The 26,759-nt window shown below is 47.9% G+C and overlaps 2 long non-coding RNA genes across 6 annotated transcripts in view; one reads left to right on the top strand and one right to left on the bottom strand.

The window, feature by feature from the left end:
* Nucleotides 1-20,745, top strand: part of LOC143839485 (uncharacterized) — a 31,331-nt gene extending 10,586 nt beyond the window's left edge. Inside the window, exons 2-8 of one of the 5 annotated variants that reach the window (XR_013231728.1) lie at nt 2,643-2,690; nt 3,096-3,182; nt 5,267-5,398; nt 6,846-7,024; nt 15,824-15,928; nt 19,053-19,151; nt 20,212-20,745. This is a non-coding gene — a long non-coding RNA (uncharacterized LOC143839485). Of the gene's footprint in view, nt 1-2,642; nt 2,691-3,095; nt 3,183-5,266; nt 5,399-6,845; nt 7,025-11,472; nt 13,304-15,823; nt 15,929-19,052; nt 19,152-20,211 lie in introns of those variants that run through there. The other 4 variants (XR_013231725.1, XR_013231726.1, XR_013231724.1 and 1 more) reach the window with 4 other exon arrangements.
* Nucleotides 9,440-10,624, bottom strand: LOC143840617 (uncharacterized). Its single transcript, XR_013232261.1, has 2 exons — nt 10,239-10,624; nt 9,440-9,666 (listed from the first exon to the last, which is right to left on the bottom strand). It is a non-coding gene; the product is annotated as an uncharacterized LOC143840617 (long non-coding RNA).
* Nucleotides 20,746-26,759: the final 6,014 nt, after the last annotated feature.

The following is a 26,759-nucleotide window of genomic DNA, read 5'->3' as shown; positions in this document are numbered from 1 at the left end:
GGGAAGGCAACTGTAAGCCACTTTGAGCCTCCTTTGGGTAGAGAAAAGCAGCATATAAGAACCAACTCTTCTTCTTCTTCTTCTTCTACTGCAGTTTTAGAGACAAGGAGCGGTTATGCACTCACAGTTTTTCATTGAAGTCAGATCACTAACACTGTTAAATTGGCCCTTTTTAAATTGCCCCCTTTTAAAACATGAATTTTTTGGGCTTTTTGCATACAATAGTAGACTGAAGTAAAGGATTTGAAGGAGTACTTCATCCATTGTACTAGGAACTCATTGGTAGGCTGTGGTCAGCAGCAATGCCACCTGACCAACACTTGCTGCTGGCAGAGCCTCATGGGAATCGTAGTTCATGGGCTTTCCATTCAGCCATTGGTGTAAGACGGTTCAGGGTAGGAGACAGAAAGCGCAATAACATTTATGCATGCCATAAGACGTGTCCCCGGAACCGACTTAAAGGAAAAAATCATTAACAAAGCAAGTTGACAATACTATGAGGAAACGATACAGAAAATGTGTGAGTGCCATGCATAATCAAATATTCTCCGATGGGTTTTCCATGGTGAACCCAAATGCAAAATCAAAACAGCAAATGTCTTTTTTCCCCCAGACTCTTTGTGAGGTCTCCTGTTGTGCATAATTGACCAAGGACAAGGAGAAATGGGTTCAAATTAGGGAGAAAGAGTTTCCTCAGGTATTAATGTTGGAATTGCAGTCAATGATTCTTCGCCCTACTCCAATGCATGTAACAGCCTTTTCCTCATCTATAAACACAGAACCTCCACTAGTTTCTTCATTGGCTACTATTTGGAGGTTCTCTATGCTGGGATCCCCAACCTTTTTGAACTTGAGTCACCTTGGGAATTCCAACATGGTGTGGTGGGGCATAGGCACAAAATGGCCGCCCACAACTGGCTGCCTCAGGAGGCATAGTCAGCCACAAAATGGCTGCTGCACAGTGCCTTCAGTCACACCGTCCTTGCTCCAAAAGTAACATTTTAAAAAGTCTGCACAGCCAATCAAATTTTGAAGAGCCAATCAGAAGCCCTGCTGTTTAAAAGTACTGCATGGCCCTGGCCACTTTCTAAAAACATTTGGAGGGTGCCAGAAAAGGTGTCAGCGGACACCATACCAGGGACTCCTGCCCTGCGATTTCTACTCGCTTTGCTCCCTATATTCGGCCAGAAGGATGGCAATAGCCAAATGGCATAAAGAGTGACATGGATTTCGAATGTCTGCCAGACGAGCTAGTCAAAGAATTACCTTTACTTTAGCAAGCCACTTAGTGGAGTGGATTAAACCCATTCACAGGCCTGATACGTGATCCAGTTATCCACAGGATTAAGAGAAACAGCTACTCTCTCTCCTCAAGGGCACCGCAGCATGCATGTCTGTTTCTTAGCTACTAGCATGATAGAGATTCAGTCCTGTGGCATCTTACCCACTTGTAATTTTGTCTTAAAGTGCTAAACAAAAGGAGAATATAGTTGCTACTCTGTAGTTTGGGGATGCACCTGGGCTTGCCTTTCGGAACCTCTCAATGAATAGCACAGTCTCATGGCAATATGACGGCAGATCTTGGTGCATGTTGATGTCACAAAGAGCAAGAGAGAGCAAGAGAGATGGCAAGTGAGGGCAATCGGAACATTTAATAAGTGAACGTGTTCTAAAGGTTCAGGTCTAGGAGCATCAGAGAGACCAACATGATTTTCAGGGTTTCAGAGTCACATCGCTCCGTGGCAGATACTAAGAAACACCAAAAGAATACCAAAAAAAGAGGGGAAGGCCCCTTGTTTGGCGCTAACCAAAATGTTTATGAAAATCACTGAGTCATTCCCCTGTACTAGAGATTTTTTCATGGTGATAGCCTTGCAATAAGGAAAGAAAGCCACACAAGTATGAGCAGCTCCCCCAAGGCAATAATATCCTGCCAGCCACTCTGCGAAGAAGTGACTGCATTTTCTCTCGCTCCGAAAATACAATTTTCACTTGTGGCATCTACCTAATTTTGGCTGAGTGTGCGAAAATTCTTCCAAAGAGCCCTTTTCATCTGGGACCTGCTGCTTGGGCAGTCCGTTATTACCCCTTGTTCCTCCTCCTGACGTTTCAAAGCAGGATAGACACCTGCTCTCGACAGAGGGCTGAGCGCTGGAATGTCAGAGGGCTCTGCTCTCATCTTGAAATGAAAAGGTGTCTTTTGTCAGCCCACCATCCATTACAGCACAGGAAGGGGTCACGCAAGAACTTTCTCAGCCATGAGCGGTTTGAGGAAACCAGCTTGCATGCGGCATGACATTTTTTTTTTCCTTCTCCCCTGAAGCCAATCAACCAAACAAGCGGAGACAGAGTCCCTTTCTCACCTTATATTGGCTGTTTGCAGTGACATATGCTCAGAATTTTCAGACATAGTAATTTTAGCTGTCGCAGCCCCTAGCGCTCCACGTGATTTGAGGTTTGCAAAAGGTTTTGGGTCATGGGCTGCCAGGAGAGAGGTCTCTTCTGCCTCCAGAGGTTTGATTTTTTTATTTTTAAGGGGAAAGATTTTGCGCGGAGATGCTGCCGGGATCATCTCCAGCTAAAAAAAGGATGCCGAGCAGTATGTATAACCTTTCTTTTTCTTCTTCTTCTTCTTCTGGCAGCTGTGCAGAAAAGAACATTCTCACCCCGGAAAAAAAAAACGTCTGCAGGTGAATAACTTTGTGCTTGGTGAACTTTATAAGGCAGCTCTATGTATTCAGTGTTGCAAACTCTCTAACCCAGGGGTAGTCAAACTGCGGCTCTCCAGATGTCCACGGACTACAATTCCCAGAAGCCCCTGCCAGCGAATGCCAGCGAATGCTGGCAGGGGCTTCTGGGAATTGTAGTCCGTGGACATCTGGAGGGCCGCACCTTTTGAACAAATCTCCTGTATGTTTTAGATTATCACCATCTCCTAAAGACTGTGGAATACATCATTCAGTGTGGAGCGGAGCCATACAGGTCTACGATCCTGTATCCTGTCCTATCACACTTAAGCAATGTAATAATTATCAAAGGTGTCGTTTCTTAACTTTTTCGAGACATTTCTACTCTCCTTTCCCTTGTGTCTTTAGGCAGCTCACAGTTCCACAGTTTCAACAATGAAATGTACAGGCCAATAAACAGGGCCAGGGCCCTCGTCTCTCCATGACTCTAAAAGGGTAAGTACGGTAGGCCCAAGCAAATCTACATAAATAGACAATTTATAGACAAAAGAGGTATATAATTAAAGATATTATGAAGCCAACCGGGCTGCCCAGCAGAGCCTTTGGGGAGATTTCTCCCCACAAGATCAGCTCCTGGGCAGGCTCTGTTGGGCAATCCAGTTTAAACTGGGCTGCCCAGCAGAGCCCCTGCTGAGCCTGTGAGGAGAATTCTTCCTGAAGGTTCAGCTCCCAGGCGGGCTCTGCTGGGTGGTCTGTTCTAAACCGGGCTGCCCAGCAAAGGCTGCAGGGAAAGTTCCTGGTGGGCTTTCTTGGGCAGTCTGTTCTAAACCAGGCTGCTCAGCACTGTCCCAGTAGAGCCTGTAGAGTGAACTCTTCTTGAAGGCTTGGCTCCTGGCTGGGCTCTGTTGGGTAGCCCAGGACTGGATGCCTGCCCAGCTCTTTGGGGCAGCCCACTTTAAAGGGGCTGCCTAAAAGAGCCTCAGATGAACCACCCCTAATCTGTTTTTAGCAGTTTTGCCACTGTTCTCTCTCTCCTCTTTCTCTCTCTCTCTGTCTCCCTCTCTCTCTGTCTCTGTCTCCCTCCCTCCCAGTTTGATTGTGTTGGAAGCAAAAACATTTGGGATATCTGAAAGATCCCAGCTCTAAACATCTTAACAGATCTGGGGGGTTTGGGGGTCCCACAGACCCAAATAATCCTCCCCCTATTCTATATATGGTACTTTTTAGATTTCTGTTCCCTTTTAATCTCATTCCTGTATTGAAACACTCACCCCTGCAATTCTTCCACATAGTTCTCCCGTGTCATCCATATCCCACACATAGGGCCTAAAGATAGACTACACGGGATAATGCTGCCCAGACTCTCTTTATCTTATCTTACCTGGCCCCATCCAGTTTTTGGCCAGGCCTGCCAGAAATTCCTAACCAAGTAGAATAAAAATATCATTAATCCCAAACAGCTGTCCTCAAGGCTGACTGCTCTCAAGCCAGAAAACTGAAACAAGAAGCCAAACAGGCATTTCCTGTTTTTTAGTACACACTGGCCTTTTAAAAAAAAATATTATTTCAAGTTGATCTAATACTGTGGATCCAATCCACTGACAAAGGAAATTCTGTAGAGTTTCACTGTGTGCAATTTTGTTCTTCCATTCTTAGGGTAAGCACTGTAACAGACTGTCAAGAGTACCCTTGACCTCTTGAGGATGATATGGGATTACAGGAAGAAGAGGATACTATGGGAAGGACAAGATTTTGCTCAGTTCAATAGCGCTATCCATCCATCCATCCATCCTTACATTTTTTACCTGCTACTCCAGCTTGGGGCAGGTTACAAGATAAAAACCCCACAACAATAAGACCTCAATAAAAACCCATTAAAACCCAACGGAAAAACTCCACATGGCGGAAAACAATCCTTCCCCGTAACAGAATGCCTGCCACCAGGTGGCAAAGAGCTATGTCAACAATTTTCATCAAGATGGTTGAAGGATGATATGCTTCTTCCTGCCCTGGCCTCAACCATAGACCTGACGGAAGAGCTCCATCTTGCAGGCCCTGCGGAAAGCCGACAGCTCCCGCAGGGCCTAAAGCTCTCCCAGGAGCTTGCAGCAACAAAACCGGAAAATGGGGGGGGGGGAGGGGGAATAACCAGCCCTCTCCACATGACCCCTCTATACTGTTACTGAATGTGTGGGTTGCAGGCCTGCCAATTTCTAGGTGGCACCTGGAAATCTCCTGATAATATAATCGATCTCCAGGCAACTATGTATGGAGAAAACGGTTCCTTGGAAGGGTGGACTCTGCAGAAGTCCCTCCCCTCCCCCAAGCACCACCCTCTCCAGGTGCTACACCCCAAGTCTCCAGGTATTTCCCAGTCCAGAGATAGCAACTGTAGTGGGTGGAGAGAGCAGACACAAGTACATTCCTCATTGTTGAAGGTTATTGCTTATTAATGTACTCAAAACATCCTAACACAGAAACAATGTGTTAAGAGACAGATTACCTTACTGGTCAACAAATTTTGACAAAAATCCCCAACGGTCAGTCAGTTCTTCCAGTGGCTTTCCTTGAACTCTTAGGCTGTATGCAGGGAAACTGGGCCGAAGAAGTGAATCTTTGAAAGATGGGGACAGCCACACGCCAGATTCAGACTGGATTACAGCTGACTCTTTTCTCCATCACGGAGACAACTTCTCAGTTCTTGAACTAAGGTAACAATCCTTTACCAAGAAAAATAGAACTTAGCAAATTAAGGGTGTTTGTGTACACATGAACTGATACATGCACAAAGCTGTCTTTTATTGAATCAGACATTTTGGGTTCATGAAGGTCAGTACTGTCTACTCAGATCATGGAATCATAGAATAATAGAGTTGGAAGGGACCTCCTGGGTCATCTAGTCCAACCCCCTGCACTATCCAGGACACTCACAACCCTATCGCTCATCCACTGTAACCTGCCACCCCCTTGAGCCTTCACAGAATCAGCCTCTCCATCAGATGGCTATCTAGATGGGCAGCAGGTCTTCAGGGTCTCAAGCAGAGGTCTTTCACATCACATCCTGTGTGATCCCTTTTCCTGGGCAGAGTCTGCACATACTTTGTTTATTCCATTGTCAATCCTGTTGAATTCAGATCCTCTTCTTCCCCCTCCCCATTGAAACAGAAAAGTGTTCTGCACGTGGTTAGGGTAGTTCAGAAGGGGGGGGGGGTGAGCCAAGCCTCTTTCTTTTCTTGAAGGGGGGGGAGAGAAGCCAAGCAGGGAGCCTCTTTCTCTTTTTGGAGGGGGGGGAGAGAGGATTGAAGAAGGCAGAGGAGCGAGAAAAAAATCCAAGACCGACAGAAGTTGAGAGAAATTAGGGGCTTCTCCTTTAAGGCAAGCTTGTCAAATGAGCAGCTTTGGCTAATCAGGGGTTCTCTACAATGGAGCAAAGCCCAAATTCAAAACAGCCTGCTTTCTCAATTCGATTCTTGAAATATTGAGCATTAAAAGCACTCTAAGATATCACACAATAAAGGTAGGTCACTCCGGATCAATCCTTCTTGTTGCAGAAGGAAAATTTAAATCGCCCGAAATCAAAATGGAAATCACATTCAGTGTAGACGGCAGGGAATTAATCGACCTGGGATTGGAATAAAACTCCGTGCAGTTTACACCCTGGAGACACTGGAGATTGAACCTGGAACCATCTGCACCCCAAGCAGGATGCTCTACCACTAAGCCACTGTCTCCTAGGGACAGTGACCAAGTACCATCTCACCAGCCAGATGACCCCCAAGGCCCCAAGATGTCTACTGCAGGATGGGAAGAAATACTGTCTTTGCAAAGGAAGCAACGTTTTAGTGCAAGATGCGGGTTTCTTTCTTTTTTGCAGAGTGCCACTAAGTGATTCATAATCCATTTAAAACGCTTTCCGATTCTCTGACAATGGAGGGGCACAATGTTTGTTTTTGTTAAAGCTCTTTACGGTGAGCAAGAATGTGATGCAGCAAGTTCCATCGGAGGTAGCTGAGAATACAGCTCTGATTCATTTTAAATGGCAGCCATTTAAATACAGGTTATTTACATATTAGTAATGCGGGGGTGGGCTTTTCTTTTCTGCTTTTTTTTAGTAGTGATGGTGGGTTTTTTTGTTGTTGTTGTTTTTTAAACACCCAGAAATTAAGGCTTCCAGCTACACAGCTGCCGTTTTGCTGAACATCTTTGCTATGTCCTGTCGCAGAGCAGCAAGCCATCTTACCCATGCAACCAAGAGAACGACAAGACAGCCGCTGAATGCACCAGCCTTCCGCTCAGGGATCAACTTAACTTCTGTTGCTCCCAGTAGAAGCCCATAGGTGAGTTCGGTGGAGGCGTTAGAGTTTGGGATTAAGGTCTGGAAGGTCCTGTTTCAATCCCCACTTTGCCATGGAACCTCACTGAGGGATCTTCTTTCTTAACCTAATCTACTTCCCCGGGTTGTCGTTGTGAGGATAAAACGGAGGGAACAAGGATGAAGTTGGAGGCCATTTTGGATCTTACTGAACAGAAACATGAGGAATAATATATTTAAGTAAAGAGGAGGAGGTTGAGAGGGGACATGATTTCTGTCTTTAAGTATTTGAAAGGTTGACACTTGTAGGAAGGCAGGGAGGGAGCCTGTTGGCAGCAAAGGACAGGACCTGCAGAAGTGGGTTTAAACTATTCTAGTCCCTATAGTTTAATGAAACTGCTCATCTTCTATGTGGGGAGGGGAGAGAGAGGGGTTTGAGAGTGACGACAGTCTAATGCAGGGGTAGTCAAACTGCGGCCCTCCAGATGTCCGTGGACTACAATTCCCAGGAGCCCCCTGCCAGCATTCGCTGGCAGGGGGCTCCTGGGAATTGTAGTCCACGGTCATCTGGAGGGACGCAGTTTGACTACCCCTGGTCTAATGATTGAAAAGGGGGAATGGAGGTGGGTGGGAGTAGGTGGAACAAAGAAATCCAAGAGAAACGTTACGCAGGAGGAAAGGAGTGACTCAAAATTGATTTCCAGAAAAAGATCAGGGAAAAAGTGGTCTCACAAGAAATTGTAAACACACACACACACACACACACATGTGGGAGAAAGCCCCAAGGGAAAATGAAAGACACAGAAATCAAGGGATAAAGTGAAGCAGCATGGGAACAGTACCAATATTTTTTTAAAATAAAATATGGGGAAGCTCATGCTTTCCTCTTTAAAAGTGTGCAGCATCTTATATCTAATTTGACAAAGCACAAGACATACCTCTAAGGCTGGCTGGCTGGCTGGCTGGCTGCTGGCACCAAAATAGAATACCCAAAGACCCTTATCAGCCTGAATCAATAATCCCAGGAAAGGCATGGTCGGCAGCCCAAATCTTTTGCCTCACATCAAGGATTTCATTTTGCCCTTTGTGACGTTCAGCAGCTACAATTCTGGCTCTGCAAGAGTCTCAGATTCTCTTCTCTGAACTTTCTGTTCCTCTAACTGCAGCCAGGTTTTGGGAGGGAGGTTCTGGGGGAGACCTACGAATAAACTGCCCCGGAAAGCCAGCCAGTGAGGCTGCTTCCAAATTAAAACAACAAAATGCAAACTCGTCCAGAGGCGCTTTAAATCCACTCCCATAACAAAGAAGGGTGCAAAAAACAAATCTGAGGTTCAAATGTTCAGCAAGATCAAGTCACACCCTCCTTGATGTGGAGGAGGAATGGGGAATCCAATCTGCTTCTCCAGATTAGAGGATGACACTCTTAACCTCGACACCATGCTGTCATCGCAAAGTCATTTGAAAGTCTTGAGGACAGGAGCTCTAAAAACTCCTGCTCCTTATTGTAGACATCTGTGTCTTCTAACGAACTGCTAACCTCTTCAAAATCAAAACAGGAGTTTACCCTGAGCATTCAGCATCTTCCGATCTCAAGATAAGGATGTGCATTGGTAGGGTGGCCAACCTCCAGGTGGGGCCTGAAAATCTCCAGGTATTCCTGCTGACCTCCAAACAACAGAGACCAATTCCCCAGGAGAAAATGATTGCTTTTGGAGGTGGCACTGCATGAGGTCCTCCACACCCAATCCCTCCTTCCCCAGTATCTACCCCCCCACACACACACAAATCTCCAGGAACGTCTCAACCTGGAGATGGCAACACAAGACTTAGATATCCATTTGGATAGCTCTGAGTCAAGGTCATTGACTGAAACTCTGTGTCCTTTGCCCGAAAAAAGTGTTGGGGATAATACTCTGTGAGGTTGATCAGGGGTCTCCAAGACGTCTTTGAATCTCTGAGCAATAAAAGTCCTTGCTGTTATATAGCTTAGAAAAAGGAAGGCTGAGGGAGGATCCTAAGAGGAGCTGGAAGCTGATGGGGAAATGGATCTGTTAACACGAAATATCATACCACGTGCCATCTTTCCCTTGGGCCTTTAAGATATTACCCAGGTTATAAAATCATGTCTGTTTCTCCAATATTTTAACATAATAAGCTTCCCTTGGAGATGTCAACAGGGAGATGGGGAGCAATATATTCCATCATGAAAACCACACTCAGACCCCCTCAGACCTGACAGAGTGAGCTTTGACACTGAAACGCCCCTCCCCTGAACATCTTGTTGAACCCCCGTGAAGTCCTCCTGCAAGACTCAAATTGAGCAATAAAACTTCTTGCTGTGATGTGGGTGCGTAAAACCTAAAACATGCATACAAACGTTTAAACCCCAAAATGGGAAAGGTTCCAGTAAACCAAAATAAATCAGGAGAGAAACTACCGATGGAAGGGAACAAAGTTTATTGCATAGAGTTGCCTTTTAATCATAACTATAAGGCTGCATAGAATGAGAATGGTTTGTTTTAATGAAAAGCAGAAACATTGAAGCCCATGGGAGACATCTGCCAGGGCCAATCTGGTGGTGGCACGTAGAGACAGGGAGATTTCCCAAGACGTCCTCTGGATCCTTTTCGTGTCCCTGCTTCTCCAAAAGTCCAGCTGGACGCATCCCTGCAAGGCAAAAACAGGGCGGTAAGCAGGGATCGTGGACTCCCCTCCGCCGGCATCCTCCAGGGACATCCACAGCCCTCAGTTGGCCAACATCCACTGGGGTCCGTCAGCCGGCCTCCACGGACTTCCACCTGCGAATGGCCACTGGCTCACATTCACACACACACATTCACACCAGTGCGCCGCGCTGAGGGCGGGGAGCCACACAGCAACGGACACACCCCCATTCACTCACACATTCACACACACACATTCACGCCAGTGCGCCGCGCTGAGGGCGGGGAGCCACACAGCAACGGACACACCCCCATTCACTCACACATTCACACCAGTGCCCCATGCTGACGGCGGAAAGCCCCTCAGTTATGGAACACCCCATTCACACACACATTCACACACACACCCTCCCCAGCTGCATTCGCCAATTTCCGCCCCCTTCCAACCAGCCGAGTTCTGCCAGCTTCCGTCAGCTAACGTCATCAGGCGCTTCCGACCGTGGCACTCCGCCAGCTTCGAGTTGCCAGTTACTGCTGCTTACACTACAAGTTGCCCCACAGAGTGGGACAACTTGCCTTTGGGCGCCTCTCCCCTCCGCAGGATCAGCCTCCTCCTCTCCGCATCCCCTCTGCCGGCCGCCTGGATCCGGGGGCCTGCCTGTGTCTGGGGGGAAGCAGAGAGAGACGCAGGGCTTGAAAGCCTGCCTGAGGACTCTGGGGCTGTTGGACTCTGGCCAGAGGGAGGGTCCTCCCAGGCTCTCTTCCCTGCTCTTTGGGAGGAAGAGCCCCGCACCAGCCATTCAGGGAGGGTAGCAAACGCTTCCTCCCGGATCCCTCGGTTTCTATGGGATCCCAGCCTTCCTCCGGGATGCTCTGGGTGTGTCGCTTGGGTCTCCCATCCTCAGCCTCATCCTCACAGCCCCCCTCCTCCCCAGGCTGGCCTGCCTGCCTCTGAGCCTCTGAGCAGGCCATCCTCTGAAGCCGGTACTGTCCCCGTAGAAACGAGGCTTCCCTGGGGGAGTGGCCCTGTGATGTCACACAAGGGCATGGAAATGAGCCCCGCCCCCTCCTGCCTTTGGGTCATGAGCTGTGGTTGTGTCCTTGTGTCAGGGAGGCCACGTGAGGTCAGAGTTTGCACCTCCTACCCAGCTGTTATGTCACCTGGTGCCCAAACTGAGTTCTTCCCACCCAGTTGGGGAGAAAGATAAATGCCCCCTCCTCTCACCTCCCTTCAGACATTTCCCAGTCACCTCACAAGCGAGCCCTGCAGAAATCTCCAGGGCTCACCTGGAGGCTCAGAAACCGATGCCCTCTCTGCGCTTGGAGGATCCAACCCTGACGCCAAACTGAATTTAGGCTCCCAAACAAGCCATGATGACTGTTCTTGCCAATTAAAAATAACAGCTGAAAACAACCATGGTTGACTTGGTGTTTGGATGGTCCTGTCCACCAACTCCAGAAGCAAAAAGTCTAATATTCTGATATTATCTGTACATGTAGAAGGGGCATAAATAACCCTCTTTCAAAAGCTACAAAACTGAATTGCATTGAGAAAACATATCATGCATGATTATTTCAGTCCAAAGGAAAGCCATGTGAATCGTATAAGGAGAGTCTTACTCCAAAATAGCAAAAGCACCATCCTAGAGTTAGATGAAATTCTGAATTTCGTAATCTCTTCTGGGGAGACTGGTCTACTCCAAGAACATAGTCTGTGAAGTGACTTCCGGTCTCCCCAAATGGGCAGTAAGATTGCCAAGGGAATCCCCATAGAAAGTGCTTTTAATCCATATTTCCTTCTTCTGCTCAGTTTGACTTTCAGGGTTTTTCTTCAAAACAAGAACAGCAGCAAACACAGCGGACACTGCCTGGGAGCGCAAGAGAAAGAAAGCACAAGCGCCTGGCTGTTCTCTGTTGGCAGGAGGGTCTGGCTGTGAGGGCGGGGCAAAGGAAGGCCTCCACCACATGCTGGAGAGACAGTGGACGGGAACCGCCATGTCCCTCCCAGTAGTTCAGACTGTTGTGAAGGAGGCTGAGGCAGGGGACTGGGGGGTGGTGAGGCCCAGCGGTGGGCCTGCGTGATGATGGTTAAGTAGAACTCCCTCGTTCAGAGGCAGTTTACCTCTCCGTGGCAGTTTATCATTCCGTTTGGCTGGAGGGCTTCATAGAAACCTGAGGGTAGCCACTTTGGAAAACAGGACCTTGAATTAAAGACCTTTGGCTTGATAATACAGTGGGGCTCTTCATCTGAAAGCCAAAGGGTAGGGAATTATTCTATCCACAGTTAAAAACAGAATTCAGGGACATCCCATCCCATCCCTCCCTACCCCCACCCCCCACTAATTTCATAAGTATACTCTTTGGTACTGAGGGGTGCAGAGAGTAGCCTTGGAAGCTTAGAAAAAAGGAAGGTTGAGGGAGGAGCAGGAAGCTGATGGGGAAATGGATCTGTTAACATGAAATATCGTACCACGTGCCATCTTTCCCTTGGGCCTTTAAGATATTACCCAGGTTATAAAATCATGTCTGTTTCTCCAATGTTTTAACATAATAAGCTTCCCTTGGAGAGGTCAACAGGGAGATGGGGAGCAATATATTCCATCATGAAAACCACACTCAGACCCCCTCAGACCTGACAGAGTGAGCTTTGACACTGAAACGCTCCTCCCCTGAACATCTTGTTGAACCCCCGTGAAGTCCTCCTGCAAGACTCGAATTGAGGAATAAAACTCCTTGCTGTTATATGGGTGACTTAAACATAAAACCTGCGCACAAATGTTTAAACCCAAAATAGGAAAAGTTCCAGTAATCCAAAATAAATCAGGAGAGAAACTACAGGTGGAAGGGAACAAGGTTTATTACATAGAGTTGCCTTTTAATCATAAATAAGGCTGCAGAATAATTTGAACGGCTTGTTTTAATGAAAAGCAGAAACATTGAAGCCCATGGGAGACATCTGCCAGGGCCAATCTGGTGGTGGCACGTAGAGACAGGGAGATTTCCCAAGACGTCCTCTGGATCCTTTTCGTGTCCCTGCTTCTCCAAAAGTCCAGCTGGACGCATCCCTGCAAGGCAAAAACAGGGCGGTAAGCAGGGATCGTGGACTCCCCTCCGCCGGCATCCTCCAGGGACATCCACAGCCCTCAGTTGGCCAACATCCACCGGGGTCCGTCAGCCGGCCTCCACGGACTTCCACCTGCGAATGGCCACTGGCTCACATTCACACACACATTCACACCAGTGCGCCGCGCTGAGGGCAGGGAGCCACACAGCAACGGACACACCCCCATTCACTCACACATTCACACACACACATTCACACCAGTGCGCCGCGCTGAGGGCGGGGAGCCACACAGCAACGGACACACCCCCATTCACTCACACATTCACACCAGTGCCCCATGCTGACGGCGGAAAGCCCCTCAGTTATGGAACACCCCATTCACACACACATTCACACACACACCCTCCCCAGCTGCATTCGCCTATTTCCGCCCCCTTCCAACCAGCCGGGTTCTGCCAGCTTCCGTCAGCTAACGTCATCAGGCGCTTCCGACCGTGGCACTCCGCCAGCTTCGAGTTGCCAGTTACCACTGCTTACACTACAAGTTGCCCCACAGAGTGGGACAACTTGCCTTTGGGCGCCTCTCCCCTCCGCAGGATCAGCCTCCTCCTCTCCGCATCCCCTCTGTTTGGCCGCCTGGATCCGGGGGCCTGCCTGTGTCTGGGGGGAAGCAGAGAGAGACGCAGGGCTTGAAGGCCTGCCTGAGGACTCTGGGGCTGTTGGACTCTGGCCAGAGGGAGGGTCCTCCCAGGCTCTTTTCTCTGCTCCTTTGGAGGAAGAGCTCCGCACCAGCCATTCAGGGAGGGCAGCAAACTCTTCATCACAGATCCCTCTGTTTCCATGGGATCCCAGCCTTCCTCTGGGACACTCGGAGTGGATCAATTGGGACTCGAGTCCTCAACCTCCTACTCACAGCCTCCTTCCACCCCAGGCTGGCCTGACTGCCTGCCTCTGAGCAGGCCATCCTCTGCAGTCGGTACTGTCCCCGTGGTAATGAGGCCTCCCTGGGGGAGTGGCCCTGTGATGTCACACAAGGGCATGGAAATGAGCCCCGCCCCCTCCTGCCTCTGGGTCATGGGCTGCGGCTGTGTCCTTGTGTCAGGGATGCCACGGGAGGTCAGAGTTTGCCACTCCTACCCAGCTTTTATGTCACCCGGTTGCCAAATTGAGTTCTTCACACCCAGATGAGGAGAAAGAAAAATTCCCCCTCCTCTCACCTTCCCTTCAGACATTTCCCAGTCACCTCACAAGCAGCCCTGCAGAAATCTCCGGGGCCCACCTGGAGGCTCAGAAACCGATGTCCTCTCAGCACTCAGATGATCAAACCCAGATGCAAAACACTGAGTTGAGTGTCTGGCTGAGAGGGGGTGGGCAAAGGAAGTCCTCCACCAGATGCTGGAGAACCAGTGGACGGGAACCGCGATGTCCCTCCCAGAAGTTTAATGGTTGTGAAGGAGACTGAGGTAGAGGACTGGGAGATGGTGAGGCCCAGCGGTGGTCATTAGTGACGATGGGTAAATAGAACCTCCACATTCAGAGGCAGTTTACCTCTCAATGGCTAATTATCATTCTGTGTGTCTGGAGGTCTTCCTAGAAGCCTGAGAATGGCCACTTTGGAAAACAGGACCTTGAATGAAAGAACTTTGGCTTGATGATCCAGTGGGGATCTGAAAACCACAGGGCAGAGAATTATTCCATCCACAGTTAAAAGCAGAATTCAGGGATCTCCGATCCCTCCCAACCCCGCCCCAACCCTAATTTTATAAGTATTGTCTTTTGTACCAACGGGTGCAGAGAGTATTCCTGGAATCTTTGAAAAATTGAAGGTTGATGAGGAAATGGGCCAGTGGCCTCATTCAGCTAACTGGTGGGACGCAGCATAATATCCAGGGACCTGTAGTCACCTGCTTAGTTGTCTGGGCAGAAAGAAGCCTACCTGGGTTAGCAGCCCTAGGGTATGGGGACCTAGGAACACCCTGGTCAGTTGTGGAGAAGGAATCCAGATGAAACTGACCCACAAGGAGGGTAGAGTTGACCGATGTCCGTGTGTTTGATGCAACTTGTAAACTATAGGATTAAAAAGCACTGTATTAACTGGGGCATCTCCCTTAGAAACTCAAATGCATACAAAATATGCATGCTGTCCATTTACAAGATAGCAGTTAATAAATGTACGCTAGACCTCCTAAACTACTGTAATATTTGGTGTGTGAGAGGAACTATTGTGAATCTGATCACGTGGGCTCTAATACTCACATAATTAGGCCAGAACAAAATATGTCTCTGTGTAGTGGTTAGGATTACCGATTTTTAATCTGGTGAGATGAGTTTGATGGCCCACTCCTCCCCCACATGCAGCCAGCTGGGGTAGCCCTGTGCTCATCGCAGTCCTGATAAAGCTGTTCTGACCGAGCAGTAATATCAGGGCTCTCTCAGCCTTGCCCACCTCACAGGGCGTCTGTTTTGGGGAGAGGAAGGGAAGGTGGTTGTAAGCCACTTTGAGACTACTTCAGGTAGAGAGAAGCGGCATATAAGAACCAACTCTTCTTTTTCAGTAATATCAGGGCTCTCTCAGCCTCACCTCCCTCAGAATCAAGGAATCAAAGAGTTGGAAAGGGGCCATACAGGCCATCTAGTCCAACCCCCTGCTCAACGCAGGATCAGCCCTAAGCATCCTAAAGCATCCAAGAAAAGTGTGTATCCAACCTTTGCTTGAAGACTGCCAGTGAGGGGGAGCTCACCACCTCCTTAGGCATACTCACAGATTATCTGTTGTGAGAGGAAAGGGAAGGGGAATGTAAGCTGCTTTGTGACTCCTTCGGGTATAGAAAAGTGGCATATAAGTACCAACTAACATGCCACCCTCTCTCAAATTTCCCCCCAGTACATTGTGTCATGGGTTGTGCTTTCCGAAAACTTTCAACTCACGGTAGTATTCCTTCCTCTTAGGCTAGATCTTCTACACCAGTGGTCCCCAACCTTTTTATTACCGGGGACCGGTCAATGCTTGACAATTTTATTCAGGCCTGGGGGGGGGGTAGACTTTTCCTGAGGGACGCCGCCGCCTGAGCCCCTATTCCACTTGCTTTCCCACCAGCACCCTGACTTCCCGCCACCCGCTGGGGGGTGCTGTCAGCAGTACCTGCGCAGTGCCACGCTGAGGGGAAGCCCCAGCCACGGCGGCCACCGGAGAGCACCAAAGGTGAGCCAGCAGCAGAGTGGCAGAGCAGCCCCTGAGGCAGCAGCCGGGAAGGAAAACGAGGAAGAGTCGCAGCCCTGACTGATCCACGGACCGGTCCCAGTCCCTGGACCGGGGGTTGGGGTCTGCCTGTTCTACATGAAAAGGTGTTGTTTAGCGACATTTTTCAGATCGCCCATTTCACAGCTTGTTTAAGAAGCTGAAATCAAAGTGAAGCCATTGCAAATAATGTTTGCCCCACCTGTTCCTCAATTAATCGCATCTAAAAAGCATCCTTGGAGTTTCTGGAGGCCAAAAGGGCAGGATTCAGGGGCCTCGTAGTGATCATAAGCAATACAGCTTCTTAATGCAGCGGTTAATAACATCGCTGTTGATAAATTACATCTGACACATATAATTAAAACAGAGGATTCAGTGATTACATGCAATCATTGCGAATATGCACCTTTGGAAAAAAGAAATAATGAAACTGCATTGCCCTTCGGGAATTCTGTGAGCACAACTTTGTTGCTTCTCTTCCAAACACTCCATTTCATTAAGTTCTACCTGGACAGGATACTATATTGCAATGTATAATTTAGCATTATTGCATACGAAGCCCCAGAAGAAGTAAGAAGGTGCTCGTGCTGCTTAAAAATGCATTAAGAATTCCAGATATCATTAGAATCTACTCCTCTGTGTGAGGTATTGCAGATCATGTTCAATAGGTACAGGGGTATTCAAACTGCGGCTCTCCAGATGTCCATGGACTACAAGTCCCATGAGCCCCTGACAGCGAATGCTGGCAGAGGCTCATGGGACTTGTAGTCCATGGACATCTGGAGGGCCGCAGTTTGACTACCTTTGGTAGGGGATCCCTGCAGTTATACCTGTGAATCTGGAAACAAATGTCACATTAACTCAAATAATTAATGTCTTAGCCACATCTGTGTTAAATTGCTGTAATGCACTCGGTATAGGAATTATTTTGAAACACATCCAGAAATTTTAACTGGGTCAGAATGTAGAGCCCGGACTGAGACAGGCCACTTGGAACACATATCCACCAATTTCATGGACTTTCAGCTGTTTCTAAGACTAAATTTACAGTGCTGAATTTAACCCCTAAATAGTTTGTGTCCAAGACATCTTAAGAATCGTCTTAGACCTAGTAGGTCCGTAGGCCTCTAAGAAAGAAGGGTTGGTTTTATACCCTGCTTTTCACTGCACAAAGGAGTCTCGAAGCGGCCCTGATCTCTTCCACTGACATGGCCAGGGTCCCTAGACCAAGCACACGGCCTCCAACAGACCCTATTTGCAAATCCCCATCCATTTGCAGGACCAGTCTCTACTCAACACTGCGTTATCAACAATGTGAAGTTAAAGCGACCCTGGATTGGCTCAAACATAATTTCTTAGCCGCCTATCTAAAAAGCACTCAATTGTAGGTGAAGGGTTGCATAGCCAAGCATAGCCAAGCAAGCAGCTTTTCTTTATATAGAGAAGAGACAGAGTTTGGTTCTTGGTCTTCCAATACAGATGTCAATATAAAGCCAATACCTAATAATGGACTAATAACCAAATGATTGTCTAGACCAGGGGTAGTCAACCTGTGGTCCTCCAGATGTTCATGGACTACAATTCCCAAGAGCCCCTGCCAGCAAATGCCATGAACATCTGGAGGACCACAGGTTGACTACCCCTGGTCTAGATAGAAGATTATAATCATTTCCATCAGTCTTACACACAACGATCTTCCTTGGTGGCCCTTGCGTTGTGTGTCCTTTCTATCTGAAGTGTGGTGTGTGGAGACAGAGGGTCCTTTGCAGTTATCCTGAGACTGTGGAACTCCTTCTATAGAGAAGCTTGCAGTGCTCCCCCCCCCCATGATACTGTACAACTTGTATTGTGGGTGGGGGGTGGGGGGGTTATTAGTAGTTAAAAACACAACCCCCCAAACTTCCCTCTCTCAGAGGCAAGATTTTCCCTCTGTTTTTCTTGCCCTTTGGGATTGAGCCACTCTAGTTATCTGTTTTCTTCTCTCCTGAAGAACTCTGGCTGTCCCATCCTGTCACACTGTGATATATTCCCTGTCATGTAAGGAGTTCATTTGTTGTTGTTGTTAGGTGTCGTGTCGGACCCATTGAGACCCCATGGGCAATGATCCTCCAGGCCTTCCTGTCCTCTACCATTCCCCAGAGTCCATTTAAGTTTGCACCTACTGCTTCAGTGACTCCATCCAGCCACCTCATTCTCTGTCGTCCCCTTCTTCTTTTGCCCTCGATCGCTCCCAGCATTAGGCTCTTCTCCAGGAAGTCCTTCCTTCTCATGAGGTGGCCAAAGTATCTGAGTTTCATCTTCAGGATCTGGCCTTCTAAAGAGCAGTCAGGAATGATCTCCTCTAGGATTGAGTTCATAGTCTGATGAAGGGTGAAAGCCCACACCCTGAATCAATCTTTGTTGGTCTTAAAGGTGCTACTGGACTCTGATTTTATTGTGCTCCTTCAGACCAACACGGCTACACATTTGAATCTGATATTTTACTGTTGGCTTAGCCCAGGAACTTGGGAGAAGGATTCAAGAGTCCCCTTTAACAATTGAGTTGGTACTTTGGAAATTTGGAAATAAACAATTTTTTCAACATAAAAGTCAAGTGAAATCAGGGGTAAACTTTCTGAGGTGCCTTGAATAAATAATTCTGGGACAATGCTGCCACTTCTCAGGTTTCTTGAAGCCTGAAGAATGTTTCAGGAGTTTCTCAACGGTAAAAAAAAGTTGAGAAAGGCAGCTGTTGAGTTACTGCAGCCTAAATCTATTAATTACAGTGTCCTGAAACCCACATGACTATTGCATGCCATTGCACTGTAAATGGGTCGACATTTTTAGGTATTTTAGTGGGTTGCCACTCCTTGTTTTTATCCCTCCTCCCCACCAAACAACGCAGTCCTGCCTCATGTGGGAATTATTTTCCCAGCAGCTGAAACCCATCCCTCCTCACCTATCTGCATCCTTCCCTGTCAGCTGTTTGCAGCTTTGCTCATCCCAGAGATTGGCAGCTGGAGATCTGTGGGCAGAAAGTGGTCCAAGGTGGGGAATGAAAAAGAGTGGTTCTGACAGGAGGGTTTCTGTCACTCTTGCCTCTTTATAGCACAGACGTTTTGAGACAGCTTCTCACCAGCCGGGCTCTATAATTGGAAAGAGCGAGGAAAGAAAAATGGAACGGATGGTGTGCCGTCACTAGAAAAAGGCAAGCAAGCATCTCTTTGTGGCTTTCGGGGTGACAGGATGTCATGACTGGAGGCAGCCTCACCAAATGTACAGACATTGCTAGATCAGACCCATCCTAGTGGAGCCAGAGGGGTGTTGTTTATAATGACAGAGGGGTAAGGATTAAGTGACGAAAGTGAAACATGACTTGTATGGCATCATTACAAAAGTCCAATCGCACCTTTAAGACCAGCAAAGATTTATTCAATTGAGGCCAGGCATAACCAGCAACGTCTGAAGGGCCCCTGCTGCCTCCCTCCCAGAACTCCATCAATGTGCTCTGGACCTGTTTGCACATAATTATCAGTTATTAATACTATTGTTACAGTTATATATGTGCTATGAATGGTTTCATGTATTGTTTAGACCAAGGGTAGTCAAACTGCGGCCCTCCAGATATCCATGGACTACAATTCCCAGGAGCCCCTGCCAGGGAATGTCTTCACTGAGCCTTTGGGGTGGGTGGTATATAAACAAAACAAAACAAAACAAAACAAAACAACAACCCTCATAACTGTGGAGATATAAGGCAGAAGCAAATTGTGTCAAATTAGTCAACTGTGGCATAATATCCAAATTTAGCCATATGATACTTCTTTGCTAAAACAGCTAATCAGTCCCTTTGAGTTCAGTTGCATTTCACAAAAACATCGGAGAACTAAAACTGTCCGTGTTGGTCATTCATGACAGACACTTCCCAGTTGTAAAAAGAAATAGATTTTTTAAAAGACTAGTGTGGCAACATGGCTCTCACAAGCTCCTAGTGTCAGGCAGGTATTCTGTGAGGCCCGGGTTTGAATCCCCGCTTCTGCCATGGAGCCTTAGTGGGTGACCCATTGCATAGTGTTCACATGACCAGCCTCACAGGGTTGTTGCTGTGAGCTAATGGAAGACGGGAGGACCAGGTGCTAAGATGCTTTGAGTCCCCACTGGGGATGTAAATAAATAAATGCAGAAATTCAAATGGTCATGAAAGAGGAAAAGCTAGTCGGCCTGCTGGATTCTCCATCTTATTTCCCTTCTTTGCTTCCCCTTTTCAGTCTCTCTGGACAGCCGTCAGCTTCAGGCTAAAGGGTGGGAGCTTTAAGACTCCAGGCCTGTTCCAAATTGCCTCCTTCCAAAAGTGGCGGCCTCACTCATAAAGACAACCGCTGCTTTCCCTCAGAGACTCCTGAGACCTTGCAAAGTGAAGGCGAAGAGTGCGCTTTCAAAACTCTCTTGTCTGCGGCAGATGGTCGCAACAGAAGCCTGACCGAGGATTCTGTTTAAATCTGGCACGGCAACGTCGAAACCGTAGGTTTGTGAAAACATAAAATGTGACTCAGTAAGGCTTAAAATACATTGTATTTACAACACAGCGCCCATGTAAGAGGCAATTCTGGAGGCCAAACTGAGCCCCGTATGGAATAATATTATACATTTATATCGAAATGTGTGTATGTACATACCGAAATTTGGTCTTCAGAGTAAATGGAGTTCTGCAGATGACTGAGGAAAAGGAAACAACCCTGCAGTTGGGTCTTTTTGAATCATTCGGGGCTCATCAGAAAAACTTTTTAAAAGGTAAAGGTAAAGGTATCCCCTGTGCAAGCACCGCGTCATGTCTGACCCTTGGGGTGACGCCCTCCAGCATTTTCATGGCAGACTCAATACAGGGTGGCCTTGCCAGTGCCTTCCCCGGTCATTATCATTTACCCCCCAGCAAGCTGGGTACTCATTTACCGACCTCGGAAGGATGGAAGGCTGCTGGGATTGAACTCCCAGCCTCATGGGCAGACAGCTTCAGACAGCATGACTGCTGCCTTAACACTCTACGCCACAAGAGGCTCCTAAAAGAAAAACTTTTAGGAGGCTCCAAACCCCATTTTTTTCAACTTGGTAAGTGTCAAATGTGTGTGTGTGTGTGTGTGTGTGTGTGTGTGTGTATGGGGGGGTGTTCTATATTGTGCTGATAGGAACTGTGATGTTGGAGTGGGGATTGGGTCAGGAGGTCAACAGCCTTGTTTGCCCAACACTGAAGACATCTTTAAAAAAAAAACAACAACCAATATCATCAACTTCATCACAATACCACTTTCACGGTAAACCTGGAAGTGCCCCTAGGTAGCTCTAGGAATCATCAGAAACTCTAAGGCTTTATCCTATAGCCATTGGACATCACTTCCAGGTTTTCTGGAAGTTATGTCATAACATAGCTGATGTTGCTTCCCATTTCCTAGGCTCAGGCCTATGGTTTCCAGCTCCGGTTTGGGAAAATGCCTGAAGGGGGTGGAGTCTGGGGACATTGGAGGGCTGCACATGGTTCAACTCCTCTACTCAGCCCTGGAATCTCCATTGGTAACCTTGGCCAGTCAATCTAACCTCCCTCAGAAGGTTGTTCGGTAGCACCTTAAAGACTAACAGGATCTGTGGCACGCTATGAGCTTTCTTGAGTCATTTCTTCAGGTACCAAAGAATCTGAAGAAGTGTGCAATGACTCACAAAGCTCATCCCTTGCCACAAATTTTGTTAGTCTTTAAGTTTCTAGTGGACTCTGGCTCTTTTCTACTACTACGGACAGACTAACATGGCTACCCATCTTGATCAGAAGGTTGTGATGATGAAAAATTAGAGGAGTAGGATGAAATATTAGAAGAGCAACTATGTATACAAGAGGAGGAGAAAGGGAGAAAGTCCTGACTATCTAACTGTTCTGTTCCGCATTCATTCTGTCTCTTCTGTTCATGGAGGCAAGCAGGAAGGAAGTGTTCTCAAAGGAGCAGGAAGTCTCCAAATGAGCCAATCAGGACACTGGAAGATAGTATTTGGAAAAGTTCCTAATCTAACTATGCTAAATACTCATCTCCCAGATGTCTTTGGAGGAAGGGCAGGAAAAAATTGCTAGATAAATTTTAAAAAATGTCCATCTTCACCTTTCTTACATTAAAAATAAACCTTTCTCCAGCTGCTTGAGACGCAGCAGGAGGAAAGACAGGTATCTATGAAAACCTGCATTTCCCCCTCAAAAGGCATTTTCAACTGGAGAAATGGCATGGGGAAAGTTAGCCCACCTTCTCTAGCACTTCAGCCCTAGCCCATGGTAGCCAATCCCAACAGCTGGCATCACTGGTGTTGCCCACACTGTCTTGAGATCTCCGGGGATTAGACCTGTTCTTCAAGTGACAGAGATCAGTTCACCTGGAGAACATGGCCAATTTGGAAGATGACGTCTAAGCCCACCCCTTCAGGCTCCACCCCCTAACTCTCCAGGTATTTCCCAAACCAGAGCTGGCAACCCAAGTGTCACCCATCCTGCTTGTCTTTGGAGTATACCTGATGTCCTTCTGGGCCCTTAGCATTACCAGTGCTGAGCAAGCAGTTTCTTAAGAAGCATCTTTTTACTCAGGGGGTTTTGGAAAGAGCTTTGCAAAGCCCAGGGGTCCTGGGAACCCATTCTGCAACCAATGCGATTCATGAAAGAATCCCGCCGCCCAGATTTTGCAAGACTCCTCTAACATGCAGGGAGAAACGCTTTTCCACTGCTGCAGATGCAGAGAGCACAGAATTTGAGTTGGCTTAGCAAACACTGCCCCACTCTGGGTGGACTCACAAAAGCTTAGCGACAAAGCATCCGTTCCAGCCAGCTGGAGGTCGACTTATGCTGAAATGCCGACTGCGGGGGCGTTACTTGATCCCTTCCTTTGACATAAGCCACATTCTGCCGGATTCCCAGGGTTTGAGTGCTTTCTGTCTAATGCCGGACGGATCGCGAAGACCGATTCCATAGCCCTGGACAGGCGAGAACTGTGTTGCGTTGTGATTTCATGAGGTTTATTTGAAAAAGCCGATAAGGACATGACGTACCCTTTATCACAAAATCCTCTTCTGGTGGGAATCTGCATCCGTTTCCTGCAGACGAGGTTTACAGGAAGTAGGTCTCCCATTCTTCCATGTGTCTGAGGCCCATCTTTCATGGGAGTACAGGATTGGGATGTTTACTGAGAACCAGCTTGGTGTAGTGGTTAGGAGTGCCGACTTCTAATCTGGCAAGTTTGATTCCCCACTCCCCCACATGCAGCCAGCTGGGTGAACTTGGGCTCGCCACAGCACTGATAAAGCTGTTCTGACTGAGCAGTAATATCAGGGCTCTCTCAGCTTCAGCCACCTCACAGGGTGTCTGTTGTGGGGAGAGGAAAGGGAAGGTGAATGTAAGCCACTTTGAGACTCCTTCGGGTAGAGAAAAGCGGCATATAAGAACCAACTCTTCTTCATTAATATCAGGGCTCTCTCAGCCTCACCCACCTCACAGGGTATCTGTTGTGGGGAGAGGAAGGGAAGGCAAATGTAAGCTGCTTTGAGATTCCTTCTGGTAGAGAAAAGTGGCATATAAGAAGCAACTCTTCTTCTTCCCTCGGCAAAAGGCTACCTTCCCCCCCCCCCCCCGGCCTCAGTAAAATTGTCAGTATTGACCGGTCCCTCGTGATAAAAAGGTTGGGGACCACTGCTCTAGGGCACTGTACCCCACTGAGGCCCTTCTCTTGCCCAGTCTCCACCCCCAAATCTCTAGAGGTTTCTCCGCTTTTTTACTGTTGAGAAACTCCTGAAACATTCTTCAGGCTTCAAGAAACCCCAGAAGGGGCATGATGGTGCAGAATATAGCTGTGGACACGCCTGCTCAGAGCCCCTCTTGTCCGCACCCCCTCCAGACCCATCACAGGCCCCTTTGGGAGGGATGGGTGGGTCAATGTGGCCATATGACCCATATTTACTCCCACTTATTTGAGAAACCCTTCCAGGGCTGCCAAGAAACCCCAGGGTTTCACAAAACCCTGGTTGAGAAAGACTCCCCTAGAGCTTCCGTCCCTTCTTCCCCATTCCCTGTTGGCAGCCTGACAACCCTAGCTAAGTCCCCTCTACTAGATCCCACACGTGGCCAGCAGGATCTCACCCTAGGCCTCTTCCTGATGTTCCAGATTCTTGATCGGCAAGTTTCAGCTGCAGTTGGGTGTGTAAAGAGACGGAGCAAACAGGGTTTTTTTTTTACAGACATTCGATCAGTCAGACACAATGTGACCGGCCATGTTCAGCTCTGACTATCCTCACCCCTGCACTGCTCCTGGCCCCGATCCAGAGACCCGGCATTTATGAATCTCAAGCATATCAGCCCTAATGACAGCTTGTCTTTCATATGCGGCTGCCGCTGGTGCCAGAGCTGTCGCTTGCCCGTTTCCCTTTCGTGGGCAACGCCTGTCGGACAGTAAACACAGCTGCGGGGACTCGACAAGTCATTCTTCGAGTGTAAAGGACTTCTCCGGTCCAGTGGCGTCATATTACTGATTGAGGCTCTAGACATGCTAAACACAGCAAATGCGCTAACAAAAGCAACACGAACCTTGGATCGCTTCAGAGGCAACAACTCATTAAAAAAGGACAAAAACCTCAAAGGCTAAATAACGTTAATGAAAACTGCCTGGCTTCTCAGCTTTCTCTGGTCACGTGACAACGATCAACAGAGGGAAGCAAGAAGAAGAAGAAGAAGAAGAAGAAGAAGAAGAAGAAGAAGAAGAAGAAGAAGAAGAAGAAGAAGAAGAAGTCGCCTTCCCTTTCCTCTCCCCACAGCAGACACCCTGTGAGGTGGGTGAGGCTGAGAGAGCCCTGATATCACTGCCCGGTCAGAACAGAGCCCAAGGTCACTCAGCTGGCTGCATGTGGGGGAGTGCAGAATCAAACCCGGTTCACCAGATTCGAAGTCTGCACTCCTACCCACTACACCAAGCTGGTGTGCCAACCTCTAGGGAAGCCCTTGGAATGACAGCTGATCACCCGACTAAAGAGATCTGGAGAAAAGGGATACTTTGGAGGATGGATTCCATCGTGTTGTAGCCCACTGAAGTCCCTGCCTTCCCCAGGCTCCACCCTCAAATCTCCAGCACTTTCCCAACCTTGATCTGAGCGCCCTATCCCCTTCACCCCACCCCCTACGGGTGGCCAGCAGGAACTCCCTACTCACTTGTGACCACTCCTCTGCTGGCATTGCTAATGTCACGGGGGTAGAAGCTGCAGGCAGGGTGAGTGGTTGTGAACATTGGTGGTAGAAGGGCTGGCAGGCAGGCAGGGAAAGGGCCCATGGGCTAGAGGGAGGCAGGTGGACTTGGGGGTTAGAGAGTGGGAGAAGAGGGCCTGAGGGTGAGCAGAGGAGGGAGGCCTTGGACCTCCAAAATCTGCAACCAGCCCCAAGAACAGCATACCACTCTGGATGCAACTACAGGGGAGCCTGGTCACTGTAGGGTGTAGGATGCTAGATTGGTGATGGGTCCTTGGTAACTGGCATTTTTTTGCATCTAGTGATACTCATGGTAACTCTGGACTAATTTCTATGCTATAGAGTTACCAAATGTCCTCTTTTAAAAGGGGGATTCTATTGCGATACTTGGTAGAAGGTACAATAAAACCAGAGTCCAGTATACCTTTAAGACCAACAAAGATTTATTTAAGGTGTGAGCTTTCGAGTGCAAGCACTCGCCTTGAATAAATCTTTGTTGGTCTTAAAGGTGCTACTGGACTCTGGTTTTATTGTGCCATTTCAGACCAAGACGGCTGGCTACCCATTTGAATCTATCATTATCAGAACCGATAAATGTATAGTTCAGGTTTATCGTTTCTGGGTGCAGCACCGGCTTCAGTGTGGGCCCGTGCCAAGAACAAGCGATGATAGCATGGAAAGGAGACAAGATTTCTCCATATCTGCATCTGGGTCAGAAAAATGAAAAGCATGCCTACTGGATGGGGGATACGCTTCTAGGTAACACTGTGTGTGAACGAGACCTTGGGGTACTTGTGGATTGTAAACTAAACATGAGCAGGCAGTGTGATGCAGCGGTAAAAAAGGCAAATGCCATTTTGGGCTGTATCAACAGGGGCATCACATCAATATCATAGTCCCATTGTATACAGCACTGGTCAGACCACACCTGGAGTACTGTGTGCAGTTCTGGAGGCCTCACTTCAAGGACATAGATAAAATTGAAAGGGTACAGAGGAGAGCGACGAAGATGATCTGGAGCCAAGGGACCAAGCCCTATGAAGATAGGTTGGGGGACTTGGGAATGTTCAGCCTGGAGAAAAGGAGGTTGAGAGGGGACATGATAGGCCTCTTTAAGTAATTGAAAGGTTGTCACTTAGAGGAGGGCAGGATGCTGTTTCTGTTGGCTGCAGAGGAGAGGACATGCAGTAATGGGTTTAAACTACAACGATATAGGCTAGATATCAGGAAAAAAAAATTCACATTCAGAGTAGTTCAGCAGTGGAATAGGCTGCCTAAGGAGGTGGTGAGCTCCCTCTCACTGGCAGTCTTCAAGCAAAGGTTGGATACACACTTTTCTTGGATGCTTTAGGATGCTTAGGGCTGATCCTGCGTTGAGCAGGGGGTTGGACTAGATGGCCTGTATGTCCCCTTCCAACTCTCTGATTCTATTATTCATATCATGCAACCTTCGCTTTCCTATGCTATCAGAATGGCAGGGCTTTTAATTGCATGGAAGTGGCTCCCATAACAGAAATAATTCTTTGTGGCTACTCAAAACAAATGGTATTTGATCTGCAGATTTTA

Source organism: Paroedura picta, chromosome 6 (assembly GCF_049243985.1).
Source record: "Paroedura picta isolate Pp20150507F chromosome 6, Ppicta_v3.0, whole genome shotgun sequence".
Taxonomy (NCBI): domain Eukaryota; kingdom Metazoa; phylum Chordata; class Lepidosauria; order Squamata; family Gekkonidae; genus Paroedura; species Paroedura picta.
This window is presented reverse-complemented; position numbering and strand designations above follow the sequence as displayed.